A 24,109-nucleotide genomic window follows, 5' to 3' on the forward strand; every position below is an offset into this window, starting at 1 on the left:
CAACAGCAAAATTCACAATAGGTGTTTGATCCATGACTCACCCAATAAATGTTGTGATTCAATTAAAATTGTTATTTAAACAGTCCTCCTCATCATGCTGTTCACATTTTGACATGATGAGACCAGAAAGACATCTAAGGCCTCTTTCACACTTGCGTACTCCACTTGCCGGAATTACACGCCGGATCCGGAAAAACGCAAGTGTACTGAAAGCATTTGAAGACGGATCCGTCTTCAAAATGCTTTCAGTGTTACTATGGCACCCAGGACGCTATTAAAGTCCTGGGTGCCATAGTAGTAGTGGGGAGCGGGGGAGCAGCATACTTACCATCCGTGCGGCTCCCGGGGCGCTCCAGAATGACGTCAGAGCGCCCCATGCGCATGGATCATGTGATCCATGCGATCACGTCATCCATGCGCCTGGGGCGCCCTGACGTCACTCTGGAGCGCCCCGGGAGCCGCACGGACGGTAAGTATGCTGCTCCCCGCTCCCCACTACAGTTTACCATGGCTGCCAGGACTTTAGCGTCCCGGCAGCCATGGTAACCATTGAGAAAAAGCTAAACGTCGCATCCGGCAATGCGCCGAAACGACGTTTAGCTTAAGGCCGGATCCGGATCAATGCCTTTCAATGGGCATTCATTCCGGATCCGGCCTTGCGGCAAGTGTTCCGGATTTTTGGCCGGAGCAAAAAGCGCAGCATGCTGCGCTATTTGCTGCGGCCAAAAAACTTTCCGTTCCGGAACTGAAGACATCCTGATGCATCCTGAAGGACGGACTGTCCATTCAGAATGCATTAGGAAAATCCTGATCAGTATTCTTCCGGCATAGAGCCCCGACGACGGAACTCTATGCCGGAAGACTATAACGCAGGTGTGAAAGGGCCCTAACATTTGATCAACAGTACCTCGCCATTGCAAGGCTTCAAGCAGCATGTTCTCAGATGGAAGTGGCCGCTGAGCTTAGAGCGTCATCAGCAGGTTGCAACAGAGATACTGGAAGAGTCACAGAAAGGCATAGATGTGGACGTCCTTTGACCACATCCCTCACTGATGACCGCTTCATGGTGAACAATGCTCTATGGAACCGGATGATGAATTCCACACAACCCCATGCACATTTAAGGTAGATGAGAGGCATCCTAGTGTTACGTCAGACCATCCAAAACCATTTACATCAGCGTGGTCTGTGTGCTAGACGACCTGCAAGGATACCCGACCACAGGAGTCATTGTCTTGCATGGGCCAAAGAGCATCTACGCTGGACGAGGGACCAGTGGGCTTCAGTGCTGTTCACTGATGAAAGTTGATTCACGCCGAGCAGAAATGATGGCTGTCAACAATGTTGGAGACCTCAAGGAGAGCGCCATGCATCAGCCACTGTTGTCACCACACGAGCCTTTGGTGGTGGTGGTGTTACAGTGTGGGCAGGTGTGTCTAGTCAATACAGAACTGCGATACACTTTGTGAATGGCACAGTGACAAGCCCATACTACTTGAATAACATCATGAATCTAGTCATTGTGCCTCTACATCTACAACACAGGCCTAATTTCATCTTCATGGACAACAATGCGCCAGCTCATTGAGGTTACATCATTAGGGAATGACTGCTGGAGACTGGGCTACCTCAAATTGAGTGGCCTGCACTTTCTCCAGACCTCAATCCCATTGAAAACCTATGGGATCAGCTGAGTCGCCGTGTAGAGGCTCATAACTCTGTACCCCAGAACCTCAAAGACCTGAAGGCCACCCTTTAAGAGTAGGGTGCCGTGCCTCAGCAGACAATAAGTCGAACAGCATGAGACGTCAATGTCAAGCTATAATTGATGCTCAAGGCCACATGACATTATGAAGTCACATGAAATTGAGACATTGACATTTTTGTGGGGGTATACCCAACACTGTTGTTGGCTTTTGTTTCAATAAATTGTTTGAGATGAGGAAATCACCATTGTGTGCTTCTACTTAAATGCCCTACTTTCATGATATAATATCACTGTAGCATGAACTTTTTACATTTTCCATAAATTTCACCAAAAAGCCAAATATCCCTAACTTTTTGTGACTAGTGTAAATCAAGCCTACTGATAGATGACTTATTGAGTGCTGTGATCATTTCTATTGAGACTGTCTGGCTTCACAAGCCCTTCACTTGGCACCATTAGGTATCTCTGCTTAGGGACTGCTATATGATAAAGGATGTGAGATTATTAGTGCAGTTCTTATGTACAGGAGATAACAGGAGTAAATTATACCACAAGCTGAGCAAACAGTGATCCATCTCCATCATCAGCATGTCACAGGCATAGGTCAACACATAAAGCGGCCAGCCACCGACTGGGGGGGGGGGGGGTCTCCCCTCACAAATATTGCACCACTTTGCACCCATGTAATATATTGTTTGTTCGAGGTGACAGATTTTACTTTAAGGTCATTGATTACTGTGATGCCGTACAAGGAATGGGCATCGCAGTGCGCATGCGCCGGCCGACGGACTAAGTGCGCAGGCGCGGAATCTCGGCGAAACAACAAGTTAGTAGATAGGCGGTCAGAGGGAAAGGATGGGCGGGCGGAGGGAAGGAAGGGGCGGGGGAAGCGAAGAAAAGGCTGAGCTAGCAGGGCACCTACGAGGGTAACGCCGCCCCTGGGCACTTGCGAGCCCTCATTTGCATATGTTACAAAGATGTTTTTTGACGGTTTTATAAGTCCAGGACTGATGCTAAAGGTAACGTTTTTATTAACTGTAAGCATGCTAGAAAGCTATGGGACGGGTTACAAACGTGAAATGCTGATGACAGACTCCCTTTAAAAGTTTTTTTTTTTTGGCTAATTAGTAGCATCACTACAGGGAGGTGGAGACAGAAGTGTTTCCCAGGGGGCTGAGGGGGAGCGGAGAGTGTCACAGCCAGGGAGAAGGTGAGCTTTTTTTCTCCCTGGCTGTTGTGATGGACCCCCAGTACTCAGGATGAGCATGTCCGCCTCTGCATTCTTCCTTGTTCAGGAGATATTGCAAACCACTGATCTTTAGCTCCCAGTTTTCCCCAGTCACTGGTCGAGACTCAGTGTAGGTGAAATAAAGTCTGCTTTATTGAGCATCTGCACTAACTTATATACAGAAAGTGATCAGATGAAACTGTAATCCCATCACATCCCCCTTCCCCTCCCCCTCCCCAGACATTCTGGGGGGGGGAAGGGGGGGTCTTTTGATAACAAGTTACACAGTATAACATAATTACACATATCCAACACCAATATACATTTAACTCAAACTGATGACCATGTCGTCACATGCTGTGATGCTCTCTGCTGTGATTGGGCAGCCCTTCAGAAACATGACCATCTCCTCCAACCTGTACCGATCCTGCGAATTAACATACAGGGCAGCAAAAGTGGGGGGAACGGAGCAGCCATTCTGAACAAAAAGAAAAGAAAAGGGCTCTGACATCTACTAGTAATGTCCTATAATGCCAGGTACTAATATTGTATTGTCAGGACCTGTGAAAGGTCCTCTTCAATGCAGTTCAGCTTGAAAAGATAATAGCCAATAGCAGGCCACATGGCTGAACTGTTCCCCCTTGCATCACGTGTGGATGGGATTTTCAGGTTTAGATAACCCCCTTTAAACTGTATTGTAATGTGAATATGTGAGCATGGTTGCATATGCTCTGTTCCATCTTTCAACTACACTAGGTGTACCTGCTGTTATAAGGCTACTTTTACACTCGCGTTTGGTGCGGATCCGTCATGGATCTGCACAGACGGATCCGTTCAGATAATACAACCGTCTGCATCCGAAAAGGATCCTTTTCTATTCAGAATGCATTAGGGCAAAACGGATCTCACAAACGGAAAGCCATGCTAGGGAGAGCTGCTGCAGAAAGTAAACCCTACCTGAGATGTGATAGGGAGAGCTGCTGCAGATTTGAGCATGCAGAGGGTGGTGGAAGTTGCTGCCGACTTTTGCGAACCAAAACCTGTTGCCTATGACACCAGAATAGCATTTGCCTGCATGCATGGACCTTAGATGGTTGGCTGTCACTATTCTGGGGCAATGTGAATAATACTGCACCAAAGATGAGGCTACCTAACTGGTCACACCGCCGCATGTCAGGCGGTGTGACATAAATAGTAGACAGACGTACTAGAGAAGGTGTAGCTGTCTTTTCCAATTCAGATAATACAACCGTCTGCATCCGAAAAGGATTCTTTTCCATTCAAAATGCATTAGGGCAAAACTGATCCGTTTTGGACCGCTTGTCAGAGCCCATGACGGATCTCACAAACGGAAAGCCATGCTAGGGAGAGCTGCTGCAGAAAGTAAACCCTACCTGAGATGTGATAGGGAGAGCTACTGCAGAAAGGGGGGGGGGGGGGTCTGGATCCAAGCAAGGAACACGGCTGCGTCTAGCTTTGTTAGAATATGATCATCATGTACTATATGATGTCTTATTACATAAATCATGGGATAACCCCTTTAAGGCCCATGAAGATAGGCACTGGTCTGCAGTTGGGGGTTTTAAGGGGGTGTAGATCTGAGGCACATTGTTCCTATTGCAAGTTGTCTAGTTTTGAGGTTACCATGAGAGGACTGTTTTTTCACACTGAACATTTTCTGCGTGCCTCTGGCTGAGATCCAACATGGGGTTAGTATGCTTTGTGTAAGTGACAGAAGGAGCTTACAGAACACTCATCTCCTTACAAGACAAAGGATCCTGTTACTAAACATGATCGGAACAAGAAGAGGAATACATATACATTAAAAGCTTTAACTGAGCATGTAGCCGATATGGACAATAATAATCTATCGCCAGAACCCCAGCCTCTGCTGCCTGCATTATACCTATAGCATTGCTCACTGCCATAAAACACTTCGAGGCAGCTTGTTACAGCTCCAGGAACGCATGCCAGGGAATGTCCCAACACCAGACGTGTGCAAACACAATACTGCCTGCATAAAGGCTAGAAAAGCAATCCAGCTGTTGTAAAAGCAGCAACTAATGGTAACAGGTACAAGTGCACTGCTTGCTTCAAGGTCTGATAACCAAAATATCGTTTCAGAGGCTTACAGAGCCTGTCCCAAACCAGGGGTCAGCAGTCCAGCTTTATAAACTACAACTCCCAGCATGCACACTTTCTCTGAACTTGATTTGAGCATGCAGAGGGTGGTGGAAGTTGCTGCCGACTTTTGCGAACCAGAACCTGTTGCCTATAACACCAGAATAGAATTTGCCTGCATGCATGGACCTTAGATGGTTGGGGGTCACTATCCTGGGGCAATGTGAATAATGTTGCACCAAAGATGAGGCTACCTAACTGGTCACACCGCCGCATGTCAGGCGGTGTGATATAAATAGTAGACAGACGTACTAGAGAAGGTGTAGCTGTCTTTTCCAATTCAGGCTTCACCCTTAAAAAACATGGCGCCTACTGTATTACTGTGACGCTCCTTTGACACAAGAATGTGACATTTGCTGAGGATTGCACAGTAAATGTACCTGGTTTCCTCCTTCTGGGTTACTGTCACACCGATCCCCTCTTCTCAGACTACCCTATGGACAATGTACAGCGGTTGTTTTATACACTCCCCTGTACCAGCACTGATAAGCACTGAGACTAAAGCCGGTGTTAGACAGCCCGATTGTCTGAAGCGAAGCGGTCCCGCCAGGCAATTGCTTGCTAGTTAGCGGAGGAGACTGCTGTTATTACATGCAGCGATCTCCTGCGCAGTATGGGGAGGAACAATCGCTAAGCCATCACTCATTCCCCATACTGTCTCGTGGTTTGCTGGTGGCAGATCGCTATTAGACAGAACGATCTGTCGCCGGCAAGCGCTGATTTTTTAAACATTGCCCAATGATTTTCTCGCTCATCGGGCAATCGGTGGCAGTATTAGGCTCCTTTCACACCTGCGTTCAGGTGTCCGCTCGTGAGCTCCGTTTGAAGGGGCTCACAAGTGGCCCTGAACGCAGCCGTCTGGCCCTAATGCATTCTGAGTGGAGGCGGATCCACTGAGAATGCATCCGCCTGCCAGCGCTCAGCCTCCGCTCCGCTCAGTGAGCGGACACCTGAACGCTGCAAGCAGCGTTCGGGTGTCCGCCTGGCCGTGCGGAGGCGAGCGGATCCGTTTCCGACTTATAATGGAAGTCAATGGGGACGGATCCGCTTGAAGATGACACCATATGGCTCAATCTTCAAGCGGATCCGTCCCCCATTGACTTTCAATGTAAAGTCTGAACGGATCCGCTCAGGCTACTTTCACACTTAGAAATTTTTCTAAGTTATAATGCAGACGGATCCGTTCTGAACGGATGCAAACGTCTGCATTATAGGAGCGGATCCGTCTGATGAAACATCAGACGGACCCGCTCCGAACGCTAGTGTGAAAGTAGCCTTACACTGCAAGATAATTTTGCTCGTTAGCGATTATCGGCCAGTGTAGTACAGCCTTAATGCTGTAATTACATGCAGCGATCAAGCTCACAATTATCAGGAAACAAGTGCTCCTTCCAGATAATTGCCTGCTCGTCAGTGGATTTACATGCAGCGATCTCTTCCACTGTATGGGGACGAGCGATCACTACTGCTAATTCTCGCCCTCATACAGCCGCATTTTTCTAGACAGCAAATCGCTGATTACACCGCACAATCTGCTGCCCACGGACAATAATTTAGGCGTCCACATGAACGACTGTTTCACCCAATGAACGAGCGCTTCATCGGGTGATCGGCTGCACCTTTACACCGCCAGATTATTGGAAACGAGTGTTGGTAGGAACGTTCTTCTCCGACAATCGGGCTGTGTAAACCCCCTGCAGACAGTAGTGTGGGAAGCTGGTGGTAATCTGGGGTCCAGGAATCAGCATCAGTCAGTAGGAAGAAACCAGGTGGGTCACAGATTTATGTAAACCAGAGGGTGACTGTCACTTGCAGTTTTAATTAGTCTTTTTGTTTCCATTTTCCTGTGTCTTCTAAGACTACTAAACCCCGTACCAGGGCATGTCCACACCAGTGCTAGTCATTAAGAGGACAGAACAAAAAAAAATATATAAAAAATAAGTGCCAGATTAAGCAGAGCTGAACATTGACTATAATGGGGGGGGGGGTTGGTTTCTATTCGGGAGTCTGCTTTTTTGTTGCTCTTTTTGGCAGAATCTGCAAAGGAGGGCCTGACCAGAGCCCTGGACACAGATGTGACCGTGCCCTATCTTGTGTCACTGGTGCACTGCCGCTCCCCGATCTGCATGGCAAATGATAGTCATTCCCTGAACATCAAAGTGATGTTTCCAGGAGACGCATTTGCTTTACAAATACATGAAGTAGTAATTCGAGTGGTCACCTATAGTGTGACTGTTTGTTCAAATAATAAAGTTTGTTGAAATCTGTAAAACGGGGTGCACTAGAGCCAGTCTCACTAATTACAGCTGCTGGGACAGCACTCATTTTTAACGAGTGTCCAAAGGACTCCTTTGATATAGTACACCCTAGACGCACACTCTACTTGTTTTACTATACATTATTTTTACACACATATAATAAGTTCCCACAATCTTTGAAGGTACTTTTAGAGAATAGTGAATATAAGACCCAAACACTTCCTGGAAAAAAATTATAATAATCAAAAGCTTAGTAAAGAAGGTGGTGCCACAAGTCCCATCATGTCCGTGCTACATGACAACCAGACAAGGAGAGTCCTACAGGAAAACAACCTCAGCCAGGTCCTATATTATAGAGTGCAGCATGAGAAGTACAGGACGGTGCCAAGGTAGAAGGTACAGGAGGGAGTCAAGATAGAAGGTACTGGCCGGTGCCAAGGTAAAGGAGGGTGCCAAGGTAGGAAGTACAGGCCGGTGCCAAGGTAGAAGGTACAGGAGAGCGTCAAGGTAGAAGGTACAGGACGGTGCCAAGGTAAACAAGGATGCAAAGATAGAACGTAAAGGACCGTGCCAAGGTAGAAGGCGCAGGAGGGCGCCAAGGTAGAAGGCGCAGGAGGGCGCCAAGGTAGAAGGCGCAGGAGGGCGCCAAGGTAGAAGGTGCAGGACGGTGCCAAAGTAAATGAGCGTGCAAAGGTAGAAAGTACAGGCCGGTGCGAAGGTAGAAGGTAAAGGAGGGAGCCAAGGCAGAAGGTACAAGATGGTGCCAAGTAAAACACGCGTCCTAATGGGCGATAAGTTGGAAAATGTACTTGATCAAAATCTGGAAACGTATAACCTGACTGATGTATACTATACACGCGTCCTCTAGTCTATCTCATTCCAGTGAAGTACAACCAGCAAGCACTGTGCATAATATGAAATGTTACTGTCATATACATGAACAAATGATTATTAGATAACTTATATTTTAGGATTAAATGGGTTATATTAATTTATTAAAGGGGTTTTCGGAGCATGGCCGGGGTGCAGCTTAGTCCCATTCAAGTGCATAGAGCTGAGCTGCGATTCCAAGGACACCGGCTATCCAATTGACGGCACTGTGCTGCGGTGATCACTGGAGTGTTGTGGTCTCATCAAAAAGATGATCGGAAGGGGTGCCAGTAGTTGGATCCCAATCGATCACAAACTGGTGTAAAGTAGAACTGGCTTAGTGGCCCATAGCAAGCAATCAGATTCCTCCTTTCATTTTCCAAAGGAACTGTCCAAAATGAAAGGTGGAATCTGATTGGTTGCCAAGCCAGTTTTGCCTTCCATCAGTTTGATAAATGACCCCCAATGTTTTACTCTGAAATGCTGCAGTGCTTCAGAGAAAGCTTATGGGATGATTTACTAATCCTGTGTAACATTTAGACAACTAGGCAGTACAAAGGTGCCCCAAATATACAGTAGAACAGTGGCTTGCATCCAACTTTACACCACCTAAAAGGTTAGTATATAAAATGAGAATGCTCGGACTGGGAGAAAACATCTGTAAGTGGGTAAGTAACTGGCTCAGTGATAGAAAACAGAGGGTGGTTATTAATGGTAAATACTCAGATTGGGTCACTGTCACTAGTGGGGTACCTCAGGGGTCAGTATTGGGCCCTATTCTCTTCAATATATTTATTAATGATCTTGTAGAAGGCTTGCATAGTAAAATATCAATTTTTGCACATGACACTAAACTGTGTAAAGTAATTAACACTGAAGAGGACAGTATACTACTACAGAGGGATCTGGATAGATTGGAGGCTTGGGCAGATAAGTGGCAGATGAGGTTTAACACTGACAAATGTAAAGTTATGCACATGGGAAGGAATAATGCAAGTCACCCGTACTTATTAAATGGTAAAACACTCGGTAACACTGACATGGAAAAAGATCTAGGAATTTTAATAAACAGCAAACTAAAAGCTGCAAAAAACAGTGTCAGGCAGCTGCTGCCAAGGCCAATAAGATAATGGGTTGCATCAAAAGGGGCATAGATGCCCGTGATGAGAACATAGTCCTACCACTTTACAAATCATTAGTCAGACCACACATGGAGTACTGTGTACAGTTCTGGGCTCCAGTGAACAAGGCAGACATAGCAGAGCTGGAGAGGGTCCAGAGGAGGGCAACTAAAGTAATAACTGGAATGGGGCAACTACAGTACCCTGAAAGATTATCAAAATTAGGGTTATTCACTTTAGAAAAAAGACGACTGAGAGGAGATCTAATTAATATGTATAAATATATCAGGGGTCAGTACAGAGATCTATCCCATCATCTATTCATTCCCAGGACGGTGACTGTGACGAGGGGACATCCTCTGCGTCTGGAGGAAAGAAGGTTTGTACACAAACATAGAAGAGGATTCTTTACGGTAAGAGCAGTGAGACTATGGAACTCTCTGCCTGAGGAGGTGGTGATGGTGAGTACAATAAAGGAATTCAAGAGGGGCCTGGATGTATTTCTGGAGTGTAATAATATTACAGGCTATAGCTACTAGAGAGGGGTCGTTGATCCAGGGAGTTATTCTGATTGCCTGATTGGAGTCGGGAAGGAATTTTTATTCCCCTAAAGTGAGGAAAATTGGCTTCTACCTCACAGGGTTTTTTTGCCTTCCTCTGGATCAACTTGCAGGATGACAGGTCGAACTGGATGGACAAATGTCTTTTTTCGGCCTTATGTACTATGTTACTATGTTACTATTGATTAAGGGCTCATGCACCCGACCGTATGTATTTTGCGGTCCGCACAAAATACGGATGACGTCTGTGTGCATTCTGTATTTTACGGAACAACTGGCCCCTAATAGAACAGTCCTATCCTTGTCCGTAATGCGGACAATATAAGACATGTTAAATTTTTTTGCGAAATGGAAATACGGACATACAGAATGCACATAGAGTAACTTTGGTTTTTGTGGTGGACCCATTGAAATTAAAGGTTCCGTATATGGTCCAAAAAAAAACACGTAATGGACACGGAAAGAAAATACGTTCCTGTGCATGAACCCTGCTGTGGTCCATCTGGTTAATAAGCCGTTTTTCTTTCGTTGATCCAAGGCTTTGTTCCCAAGTTATGACACCTTTTCTTAAGACGCGAATTAGGCCTTTGGTGCAATTAGGGCGTCACCATCGTTCTTGTTGCATCCAAACTCCACTCATTTCTGTGGCCAGACCCTACCTCGCTGCTTTGATTGACAGGTTTAGGCAGTGGCTAAGCTGTAAGGGATGGGCTCGCTGCAGAAGTGAGTGGAGGTTAGGTGGGAGAACAGCAATGGGGACCCCCTCATTGCACCAAAGGCTTCATTTGCATATTAAGAAAAAGTGTCAGAACTCTGGAACAGATCCTCAGATCAGCGAAAGAAAAACAGCGTTTTAGTCACATGAACCTCAGCTATGTGTCTATGCAAACAGTTTTGTAAGGAGGGTGCTGGTGACAGATTCCCTTTAAAGGGGATCTCTGGGATTTTGATATTGATTGCCTATCCTCAGGATAGCTCATCAATATCAGATTGGTGGGGTCTGACTCCTTGGACCTCTGCTAATCAGCTGTATGACGAGGTCGCGGTCATCTGTGAACGCATATTGGTGGGGGTGCTGGGTGTTGGACCCCTGCCAATCTAATATTGATGACCTAAAGCACATAATAAATGGGGTGCAAAGCATATACGCTGTTTTTTGGGGGCGCTTGTTGAGCCAGAATGCTGGAGCTTTTAGCTTTGTAAATACCCCAATTTAAAAACAAAATCGGGCACGGGGAGAAGAGTCATGGGCGGCTCCCCATCAGATTATCCCTGACTTCTCTCTGTATATAGCGGGATCTGTCAATCAAACTGAGCCAGGCGCAGAAGCCGGTGGGACACCCATGTGACTGCCCAGCGCTCTGGAACTGAGGCTCCTGACAGGTTCCTAATTACTAAGTCCTCGGGGATCTATCGCTGTGTCTATCCTCATGTATACCATAGAACTCAATACAGGATGTATAAAGAACATTGTTGTCCCATATTTAAGGAATGCCCATGACATACGTTAAACGGAGTGCTCAGAGGGATGCCATACAGCGGCATCCATCACCATAGGGTTCTACTATAAAATAAAACCCATATCCGATTACATATACTTTTTTTTTTTTTGCTGGACTCGATGGAAAAGCTACAGTACTATGCTTTTACGTCCTTTTTACCCATCATACAAGTGAAACGTGATGTGGGCAGCCATTAAGACAGCGGGTCGTCACAATCCACCACCCTGGCACTGAATGGGACAGAATATTTTTAGCTATAATAAGACAACATGATAAAACAGTAAGTACAGAGCCACCGGTGACCCTCAGGTAAGTGGCACTAAAGCTATAAGATGACTGACAGGGCTCACATACAGCTTGAGAATGGTTTAACCCTTTACAGACACGTCACATGACAGTGGCCATCACACACGTCAAGTCCCATGCACACAATGGGGCAAAGGCATGACATGAAGCGCGTTACAGACATGTGCCCCACATTCCTAAAGATTTGCACCACTTTTCCGATTTTCAAGGACAAACTTTCTTGATGGTCAAGCTCCAGTGGAATTATACAGGCAGCCCCCCCATGCAGCAATGACTTGCAGAGGTCACCCCACATGTATCCCTTTCTGGAGGAGGTCCAGCTGACAGGGATCACACATCATGTGCACGGCTCTACAGCCCTATCTCAGGGAGGACAGATAAGAACACCTAGAGGTGACACCACAGATAAGCAGGGCAGTAAATGCCACAATGACAGATAAGAGCGACAACTGCTGCCAGAAGTAGAGGGACCGTCACCGGGCTAGTGCTCTGGCTGCAGACGGCGGGTCCCCTCCTCACCTGTGACTGTGCCGGGCTCCGCTCTCAGCTTCAGCTCCCGGCTTCAACGCTGCGTTCCGCTCAGAACACCGCACCGCCCCCACAGCTGCTGACACTACGACCCGCCCACAAAAGACGCTGAACACGCCCGTTACCCGCATACCACGCCTTTACTTTTACAATCTAAACGCCCACCAAGACTTTGCAATACAACGTCCACTGTTGACCAATCAGCATCTAGTCTTTGTCACACCTACACAGCAAACCACCAATCATAAGGACGTTTCTAGATAGCCCCGCCTATTTAAAAACAAAAAAAAACACAACCTAGAAGAAGCCTGCGCTTCACTCACGGCGCTCTCTGACGCCGCTCGTATTTACAAGGGATGGTCTTTGGAGTAGCAATCCCGCCCATGGTTAGAATTCCGCGCCCACTTACTCGGGCCACGCCCACCTCGTCTGTAAGCGCATACACTGCAGAGTGAGAGTGAAGGCGCATGCGCTGATGACTGATAGCGGCGCTTTGTGACTTCGCAGTTCTAGCTGCGTATCTGTGGTAACGTAATGCGGCCGTGCGCAGCGCTCATATGTCCTGGGGTGCAGGACGGTGCGAGCGGCACGTTGTGTGTCACAGCTGCACACGCCGGTTATCTCACAGAGGAGCAGGGGGCTATGCTTTATTATTCTGCTGGGAAATGACTGTTTTAGTGGCGCTCTGCTCATAGTGATGGTGTTAGTGTTCCGCTCTGTTCACACTGGGTCAGCCAGGATGGGATATGGGAGGCCCCGGAAAAATACCTAACAGTGGCCCCATGCTGTAGGTGGGTCCAAACTGACAGCGGAGCAATACACAAGTAGGGTGGAGAACAGAAGTAGGCGGGGCCTGCAATACCACAGTGCAGCACAATGTACTGCCCCAGCAGAACCAAATACCACAGTGCAGCACAATGTACTGCCCCAGCAGAACCAAATACCACAGTGCAGCACAATGTACTGCCCCAGCAGAACCAAATACCACAGTGCAGCACAATGTACTGCCCCAGCAGAACCAAATACCACAGTGCAGCACAATGTACTGCCCCAGCAGAACCCAATACCACAGTGCAGCACAATGTACTGCCCCAGCAGAACCAAATACCACAGTGCAGCACAATATACTGCCCCAGCAGCACCTAATACAACAGTGCAGCACAATGTATTGCCCCAGCAGCACCTAATACCACAGTGCAGCACAATATACTGCCCCAGCAGCACCTAATACCACAGTGCAGCACAATATACTGCCCCAGCAGCACCAAATACCACAGTGCAGCACAATATACTGCCCCAGCAGAACCCAATACCACAGTGCAGCACAATATAGTGCCCCAGCAGAACCAGATACCACAGTGCAGCACAATATACTGCCCCAGCAGCACCTAATATCACAGTGCAGCACAATATACTGCCCCAGCAGAACCCAATACCACAGTGCAGCACAATATACTGCCCCAGCAGAACCCAATACCACAGTGCAGCACAATATACTGCCCCAGCAGAACCAAATACCACAGTGCAGCACAATATACTGCCCCAGCAGCACCAAATACCACAGTGCAGCACAATATACTGCCCCAGCAGCACCAAATACCACAGTGCAGCACAATATACTTCCCCAGCAGCACCAAATACCACAGTGCAGCACAATATACTGCCTCAGCAGAACCAAATACCACAGTGCAGCACAATATAGTGCCCCAGCAGAACCCAATACCACAGTGCAGCACAATATACTGCCCCAGCAGAACCAAATACCACAGTGCAGCACAATATACTGCCCCAGCAGAACCAAATACCACAGTGCAGCACAATAATACTGCCCCCAGCAGCACCCTAATACCACAGTGCAGCACAATGTACTGCCCTAGCAGAGCCAAATACCACAGTGCAGCACAATATAGTGCCCCAGCAGAACCCAATACCACAGTGCAGAACAATATACTGACCCAGCAGAACCAAATACCACAGTGCAGCACAATATACTGCCCTAGCAGAACCAATACCACAGTGCAGCACAATATACTGCCCCAGCAGCATCTAATACCACAGGCAGCACAATTACTGCCCTAGCAGAACCCAATACTACAGTGCAGCACAATATACTGCCCCAGCAGCACCCAGTACCACAGTGCAGCACAATATACTGCCCCAGCAGCAACCAAATACCACAGTGCAGCACAATATACTGCCCCAGCAGAACCTAAATACCACAGTGCAGCACAATATACTGCCCCAGCAGCAACCAATACCACAGTGCAGCACAATATACTGCCCCAGCAGAACCCAATACCACAGTGCAGCACAATATACTGCCCCAGCAGAACCAAATACCACAGTGCAGCACAATATACTGCCCCAGCAGAACCCAATACTACAGTGCAGCACCTAATACCACAGTGCAGCACAATATACTGCCCCAGCATCACCTAATACCACAGTGCAGCATAATATACTGCCCCAGCAGCACCTAATACCACAGTGCAGCACAATATACTGCCCCAGCAGCACCTAATAACACAGTGCAGCACAATATACTGCCCCAGCAGCACCTAATACCACAGTGCAGCACAATATACTGCCCCAGCAGAACCCAATACTACAATGCAGCACAATATACTGCCCCAGCAGCACCTAATACCACAGTGTAGCACAATATACTGCCTCAGCAGCACCTAATACCACAGTGCAGCACAATATACTGCCCCAGCAGCACCAAATACCACAGTGCAGCACAATGTACTGCCCCAGCAGAACCAAATACCACAGTGCAGCACAATATACTGCCCCAGCAGCACCTAATACCACAGTGCAGCACAATGTATTGCCCCAGCAGCACCTAATACCACAGTGCAGCACAATATACTGCCCCAGCAGAACCCAATACCACAGTGCAGCACAATATAGTGCCCCAGCAGAACCAGATACCACAGTGCAACGCCCCACACACCTAATACCACAGTGCCAATACTCCCCAGCAGCACCTAATACCACAGTGCAGCACAATATACTGCCCAGCAGCACCTAATACCACAGTGCAGCACAATATACTGCCCCAGCAGCACTAATACCACAGTGCAGCACAATATACTGCCCCAGCAGAACCCAATACCACAGTGCAGCACATATACTGCCCCAGCAGCACCCTAATACCACAGTGCAGCACAATATACTGCCTCAGCAGCACCTAATACCACAGTGCAGCACAATATACTGCCCCAGCAGCACCTAAATACCACAGTGCAGCACAATATACTGCCCCAGCAGCACCTAATACCACAGTGCAGCACAATATACTGCCCAGCAGAACCCAATACCACAGTGCAGCACAATATACTGCCCCAGCAAACCTAATACCACAGTGCAGCACAATATACTGCCCACAGCAGACCAAATACCACAGTGCAGCACAATATACTGCCCCAGCAGAACCTAATACCACAGTTGCAGCACAATATACTGCCCAGCAGCACCTAATACCACAGTGCAGCACAAATATACTGCCCCAGCAGCACCTAAATACCACAGTGCAGCACAATATACTGCCCCAGCAGAAACCATACTACAGTAGCAGCACAATACTACTGCCCCAGCACGAACCTAAATACCACAGTGCAGCACAATATACTGCCCCAGCAGAACCAAATACCACAGTGCAGCACAATATACTGCCCCAGCAGCACCAAATACCACAGTGCAGCACAAATATACTGCCCCAGCAGCACCAACTACCACAGTGCAGCACAATATACTGCCCAGCAGCACCAAATACCACAGTGCAGCACAATATACTGCCCCAGCAGACCCTAATACCACAGTGCAGCACAATATACTGCCCCAGCAGAACCCAATACCACAGTGCAGCACAATATACTGCCCCAGCAGAACCAAATACCACAGTGCAGCACAATATACTGCCCCAGCAGCACCAAATACCACAGTGCAGCACAATATACTGCCTCAGCAGAACCAAATACCACAGTGCAGCACAATATAGTGCCCCAGCAGAACCCAATACCACAGTGCAGCACAATATACTGCCCCAGCAGAACCAAATACCACAGTGCAGCACAATATACTGTCCTAGCAGAACCCAATACCACAGTGCAGCACAATATACTGCCCCGGCAGCACCTAATACCACAGTGCAGCACAATGTACTGCCCTAGCAGAACCCAATACTACAGTGCAGCACAATATACTGCCCCAGCAGCACCCAGTACCACAGTGCAGCACAATATACTGCCCCAGCACAACCAAATACCACAGTGCAGCACAATATACTGCCCCAGCAGTACCACAGTGCAGCACAATATACTGCCCCAGCACAACCAAATACCACAGTGCAGCACAATATACTGCCCCAGCAGAACCCAATACCACAGTGCAGCACAATATACTGCCCCAGCAGAACCAAATACCACAGTGCAGCACAATATACTGCCCCAGCAGAACCATAATACCACAGTGCAAGCACAATATACTGCCCCAGCAAGCACCTAATACCACAGTGCAGCACAATATACTGCCCCAGCAGCACCCTAATCCACAGTGCAGCACAATATACTGCCCCAGCAGCACCTAATACCACAGTGCAGCACAATATACTGCCCCAGCAGCACCTAATACCACAGTGCAGCACAATATACTGCCCCCAGCAGCACCTAATACCACAGTGCAGCACAATATACTGCCACCAGCAGCACCTAATACCACAGTGCAGCACAATATACTGCCCCAGCAGCACCTAATACCACAGTGCAGCACAATATACTGCCCCAGCAGAACCTAATACCACAGTGCAGCACAATATACTGCCCAGCAGAACCAAATACCACAGTGCAGCACAATATACTGCCCCAGCAGCCACTAATACCACAGTGCAGCACAATATACTGCCCCAGCAGCACCTAATACCACAGTGCAGCACAATATACTGCCCAGCAGACACCTAATACCACAGTGCAGCACAATATCTGCCCCAGCAGCACCTAATACCACAGTGCAGCACAATATACTGCCCCAGCAGAACCAATACCACAGTGCAGCACAAATATACTGCCCCAGCAGCACCTAATACCACCAGTGCAGCACAATATACTGCCCCAGCAGCACATAATACCACAGTGCAGCACAATACTGCCCCAGCAGAGCCAAACCACAGTGCAGCACAATATACTGCCCCAGAACCAATACCACGTGCAGCAAATATACTGCCCCAGCAGAACCAGATACCACAGTGCAGCACAATATACTGCCCCAGCAGAACCCAATACCACAGTGCAGCACAATATACTGCCCCAGCAGCATCCAATACCACAGTGCAGCACAATATACTGCCCCAGCAGAACCAATCCACAGTGCAGCACAATATACTGCCCCAGCAGCACCAGATACCACAGTGCAGCACAATATACTGCCCCAGCACACCAATACCACATGCAGCACAATATACTGCCCCAGCAGTACCACAGTGCAGCACAATATACTGCCCCAGCAGAACCAGATACCACAGTGCAGCACAATATACTGCCCCAGCAGAACCAGATACCACAGTGCAGCACAATATACTGCCCCAGCAGAACCAATACCACAGTGCAGCACATATACTGCCCCAGCAGAACCATATACCACAGTGCAGCACAATATACTGCCCCAGCAGAACCAGATACCACAGTGCAGCACAATATACTGCCCCAGCAGAACCAGATACCACAGTGCAGCACAATATACTGCCCCAGCAGAACCAGATACCACAGTGCAGCACAATATATTGCCCCAGCAGAACCAATACCACAGTGCAGCACAATATACTGCCCCAGCAGAACCAATACCACAGTGCAGCACAATATACTGCCCCAGCAGAACCAATACCACAGTGCAGCACAATATACTGCCCCAGCAGAACCAATACCACAGTGCAGCACAATATACTGCCTCAGCAGAACCAAATACCACAGTGCAGCACAATATACTGCCCCAGCAGAACCAATACCACAGTGCAGCACAATATACTGCCCCAGCAGAACCAATACCACAGTGCAGCACAATATACTGCCCAGCAGAACCAATACCACAGTGCAGCACAATATACTGCCCCAGCAGAACCAATACCACAGTGCAGCACAATATACTGCCCCAGCAGAACCCAATACCACAGTGCAGCACAATATACTGCCCCAGCAGAACCGAATACCACAGTGCCGCACAATATACTGCCTCAGCAGAACCAAATACTAACAGTGCAGCACAATATAGTGACCCAGCAGAACCCAAGTACCACAGTGGCAGCACAATATACTGCCCCAGCAGAACCGAAATCCACATCACAGTGCCAGCACAATAATACTGCCTAGCAGAACCAAGTACCACAGTGCAAGCACAATATACGGCCCCAGGCAGCACTAAATAACCACAGTGCAGCACAATAGTTACTGCCCTAGCAGACACCCAATACCTACAGTGCAGCACAAATATACTGCCCCAGCAGCACCAAATACCACAGTGGCAGCACAATAGACTGCCCCAGCAGGAACCAAATACCTACAGTGCAGCACAATATACTTGCCCAGCAGCACCTATACCACAGTGCAGCACAATATACTGCCCAGCAGCAACCAGATACAACAGTGCAGCACAATAGACTGCCCCCAGCAGAACCCAATACCACAGTGCAGCACATATACTGCCCCAGCAGAACCAATACCACAGTGCAGCACAATATACTGCCCCAGCAGAACCAATACCACAGTGCAGCACAATATACTGACCCCAGCAGAACCATAATACCACAGTGCAGCACAATATACTGCCCCAGCAGAACCAGATACCACAGTGCAGCACAATATACTGCCCCAGCAGAACCAATACCACAGTGCAGCACAATATACTGCCCCAGCAGAACCAATACCACAGTGCAGCACAATATACTGCCCCAGCAGAACCAAATACCACAGTGCAGCACAATATACTGCCCCAGCAGAACCAAATACCACAGTGCAGCACAATATACTGCCCCAGCAGAACCAATACCACAGTGCAGCACAATATACTGCCCCAGCAGACCAAATACCACAGTGCAGCACAATATACTGCCCCAGCAGAACCAAATACCACAGTGCAGCACAATATACTGCCCCAGCAGAACCAAATACCACAGTGCAGCACAATATACTGCCCAGCAGAACCAATACCACAGTGCAGCACAATATACTGCCCCAGCAGAACCAAATACCACAGTGCAGCACAATATACTGCCCCAGCAGAACAAATACCACAGTGCAGCACAATATACTGCCCCAGCAGAACCAAATACCACAGTGCAGCACAATATACTGCCCCAGCAGAACCAAATACCACAGTGCAGCACAATATACTGCCCCAGCAGAACCAGATACCACAGTGCAGCACAATATACTGCCCCAGCAGAACCAAATACCACAGTGCAGCACAATATACTGCCCCAGCAGAACCAATACCACAGTGCAGCACAATATACTGCCCCAGCAGAACCAATACCACAGTGCAGCACAATATACTGCCCCAGCAGAACCAATACCACAGTGCAGCACAATATACTGCCCCAGCAGAACCAAATACCACAGTGCAGCACAATATACTGCCCCAGCAGAACCAAATACCACAGTGCAGCACAATATACTGCCCCAGCAGAACCAATACCACAGTGCAGCACAATATACTGCCCCAGCAGAACCAATACCACAGTGCAGCACAATATACTGCCCCAGCAGAACCAATACCACAGTGCAGCACAATATACTGCCCCAGCAGAACCAGATACCACAGTGCAGCACAATATACTGCCCCAGCAGAACCAAATACCACAGTGCAGCACAATATACTGCCCCAGCAGAACCAATACCACAGTGCAGCACAATATACTGCCCAGCAGAACCAAATACCACAGTGCAGCACAATATACTGCCCCAGCAGAACCAAATACCACAGTGCAGCACAATATACTGCCCCAGCAGAACCAAATACCACAGTGCAGCACAATATACTGCCCCAGCAGAACCAGATACCACAGTGCAGCACAATATACTGCCCCAGCAGAACCAATACCACAGTGCAGCACAATATACTGCCCCAGCAGAACCAAATACCACAGTGCAGCACAATATACTGCCCCAGCAGAACCAACTACCACAGTGCAGCACAATATACTGCCCCAGCAGAACCAATACCACAGTGCAGCACAATATACTGCCCCAGCAGAACCAAATACCACAGTGCAGCACAATATACTGCCCCAGCAGAACCAAATACCACAGTGCAGCACAATATACTGCCCCAGCAGAACCAGATACCACAGTGCAGCACAATATACCTGCCCCAGCAGAACCTAATACCACAGTGCAGCACAATATACTGCCCCAGCAGAACCAATACCACAGTGCAGCACAATATACTGCCCCAGCAGAACCAATACCACAGTGCAGCACAATATACTGCCCCAGCAGAAACAATACCACAGTGCAGCACAATATACTGCCCCAGCAGAACCAAATACCACAGTGCAGCACAATATACTGCCCCAGCAGAACCAAATACCACAGTGCAGCACAATATACTGCCCCAGCAGAACCAAATACCACAGTGCAGCACAATATACTGCCCCAGCAGAACCAATACCACAGTGCAGCACAATATACTGCCCCAGCAGAACCAATACCACAGTGCAGCACAATATACTGCCCCAGCAGAACCTAATACCACAGTGCAGCACAATATACTGCCCCAGCAGCACCTAATACCACAGTGCAGCACAATATACTGCCCCAGCAGAACCTAATACCACAGTGCAGCACAATATACTGCCCCAGCAGAACCAAATACCACAGTGCAGCACAATATACTGCCCCAGCAGAACCTAATACCACAGTGCAGCACAATATACTGCCCCAGCAGAACCCAATACCACAGTGCAGCACAATATACTGCCCCAGCAGCACCTAATACCACAGTGCAGCACAATATACTGCCCAGCAGAACCAATACCACAGTGCAGCACAATATACTGCCCCAGCAGCAACCAATACCACAGTGCAGCACAATATACTGCCCCAGCAGAACCTAATACCACAGTGCAGCACAATATACTGCCCCAGCAGAACCCAATACCACAGTGCAGCACAATATACTGCCCCAGCAGAACCAAATACCACAGTGCAGCAGCAATATACTGCCCCCAGCAGAACCAGGAATAGCCACAGTGCAGCACAATATACTGCCCCAGCAGAACCCAATACCACAGTGCAGCACAATATACTGCCCCAGCAGAACCAATACCACAGTGCAGCACAATATACTGCCCCAGCAGAACCAAATACCACAGTGCAGCACAATATACTGTCCTAGCAGAACCCAATACCACAGTGCAGCACAATATACTGCCCCGGCAGCACCTAATACCACAGTGCAGCACAATATACTGCCCTAGCAGAACCAAATACCACAGTGCAGCACAATATAGTGCCCCAGCAGAACCCAATACCACAGTGCAGCACAATATACTGCCCCAGCAGAACCAAATACCACAGTGCAGCACAATATACTGCCCTAGCAGAACCCAATACCACAGTGCAGCACAATATACTGCCCCAGCAGCACCTAATACCACAGTGCAGCACAATGTACTGCCCTAGCAGAACCCCATATACAGTGCCAGCACAATATACTGCCCCAGGCAGCAACCCAGTACCACAGAGCAGCACAATATACTGCCCCAGCACAACCAAATACCACAGTGCAGCACAATATACTGCCCCAGCAGTACCACAGTGCAGCACAATATACTGCCCCAGCACAACCAAATACCACAGTGCAGCACAATATACTGCCCCAGCAGAACCCAATACCACAGTGCAGCACAATATACTGCCCCAGCAGAACCAAATACCACAGTGCAGCACAATATACTGCCCCGGCAGCACCTAATACCACAGTGCAGCACAATGTACTGCCCTAGCAGAACCAAATACCACAGTGCAGCACAATATAGTGCCCAAGCAGAACCCAATACCACAGTGCAGCACAATATACTGCCCCAGCAGAACCAAATACCACAGTGCAACACAATATACTGCCCTAGCAGAACCAATACACAGGCAGCACAATATACTGCCCCAGCAGCACCTAATACCACCGTGCAGCACAATGTACTGCCCCAGCAGCACCTAATACCACAGTGCAGCACAATGTACTGCCCTAGCAGAACCCAATACTACAGTGCAGCACAATATACTGCCCCAGCAGCACCCAGTACCACAGTGCAGCACAATATACTGCCCCAGCACAACCAAATACCACAGTGCAGCACAATATACTGCCCCAGCAGTACCACAGTGCAGCACAATATACTGCCCGAGCACAACCAAATACCACAGTGCAGCACAATATACTGCCCCAGCAGCACCTAATACCACAGTGCAGCACAATATACTGCCTCAGCAGAACCAATCCGTCCTGCCGCAAGTGTGAAAGTAGCCTTAGTACACACCAACACTACACTTAGCCCTAGATCACCCCCATCACCCCAATTAACCCCTTGATCACCTAGTGAAAGGGAAAAAAGTGATCAGTGTAAACTGTAACTTTTTTTTTTCCACTAGTATTGACGGTTAGGTTTAGGATAGTTTAGGCCCCTTTGTTAGGCAGTTAGCGTCACTGATTCAGTCACTGATTCGCTGATTAGCGTATCGCTAATCAGCATTGATACTTTTATAGTATCTGTAAGTGATCAGAACTGATCACAGTCAGATCTATAATAGTATTAGTGTCACCTTAGTTCGCCCTCCACCCAAAACGCAGTGTTTGCCCGATCAGGGCTGATCGGTCGCCCACACGTGCGTTCACCCACGCCCGCCCCGCCGCTTTGACAAAAAATATATTTTTTTGATCACTGCACAATCACTTCACAAGCGCTGCGGCGATAAAAAAAATCAGTTTTGATATTTTTTGTCAATCGCAGCGGCTTCCGGTACTTCGCTAGCCTCCCCTTTGTAAGACAGGCTCATCAATCACCACCTATACTTTAAGAAGGTGTGTCTAACAGTCTGTGCTCTGTATCACTATGTCGTCAAGATAGGCAGAAGTGTTTCGTCTACGTGGTTTCAAAACTATGTCTATCAATCTTTGAAATGTCTCTGAGGACCATGTAGTCCAAAAGGCATACTTAAATATTGAAATAAGCCATCAGATGTGGAAAATACCATCTTCTCCTTAGCAGCATAAGGGCTCATGCACACGACCGTATGTATTTTGCGGTCCGCAAAAAACGGATCCACAAAAAATACAGATGACATCCATGTGCATTCCGTATTTTGTAGAACGGAACTGGCCCCTAAAAGAACAGTACTATTCTGGTCCGTAATGTGAACAGTAATAGGACATGTTCTATTTTTATTTTTTTTTGCAGAATGGAAATACAGAAACGGAATGCACCTTCCATTTTTTTTGTGGACCCATTGAAATGAATGGTTCCGCATACGGTCCGCAAAAAAAAGAAAATACGTTTGTGTGCATGAGCCCTAAGTCAGAGGTATCTGCCAATAACCCTATGCCAGATCTGACATCATAATGTAAAAGGCTAACAGGCTGTGCCAAGTCAGTCTATAAGTTCATCCACATGTGGCAGAGGATATGCATCGAACTTGGACACATTATTGAATTTCCTAAAGTCCATACAGAACTGTATCGCACCATCAGGCTTAAGAATTAACACAATAGGGCTCGACCATTCACTATAAGATCACTCCCAACTCCAGCATATCTTTCACTTCCCATGAAGGCCTCTCGCCTAGCCTCAGGAATTCTATA

General features: G+C 48.0%; 1 protein-coding gene across 3 annotated transcripts in view; it reads right to left on the reverse strand.

Annotated features, from left to right (window-relative positions):
* MFAP3L (microfibril associated protein 3 like) overlaps positions 1-12,350 on the reverse strand; it is an 86,389-nt gene extending 74,039 nt beyond the window's left edge. For all 3 annotated transcript variants that reach the window (XR_006390299.1, XR_006390305.1, XM_044297133.1), the window contains exon 1: positions 12,254-12,350. The gene's annotated coding sequence lies outside the window, so the exon portion shown is untranslated. The remainder of the gene's footprint in view (positions 1-12,253) is intronic.
* Positions 12,351-24,109: the final 11,759 nt, after the last annotated feature.

This window comes from Bufo gargarizans, chromosome 1, assembly GCF_014858855.1.
Source record: "Bufo gargarizans isolate SCDJY-AF-19 chromosome 1, ASM1485885v1, whole genome shotgun sequence".
Taxonomy (NCBI): domain Eukaryota; kingdom Metazoa; phylum Chordata; class Amphibia; order Anura; family Bufonidae; genus Bufo; species Bufo gargarizans.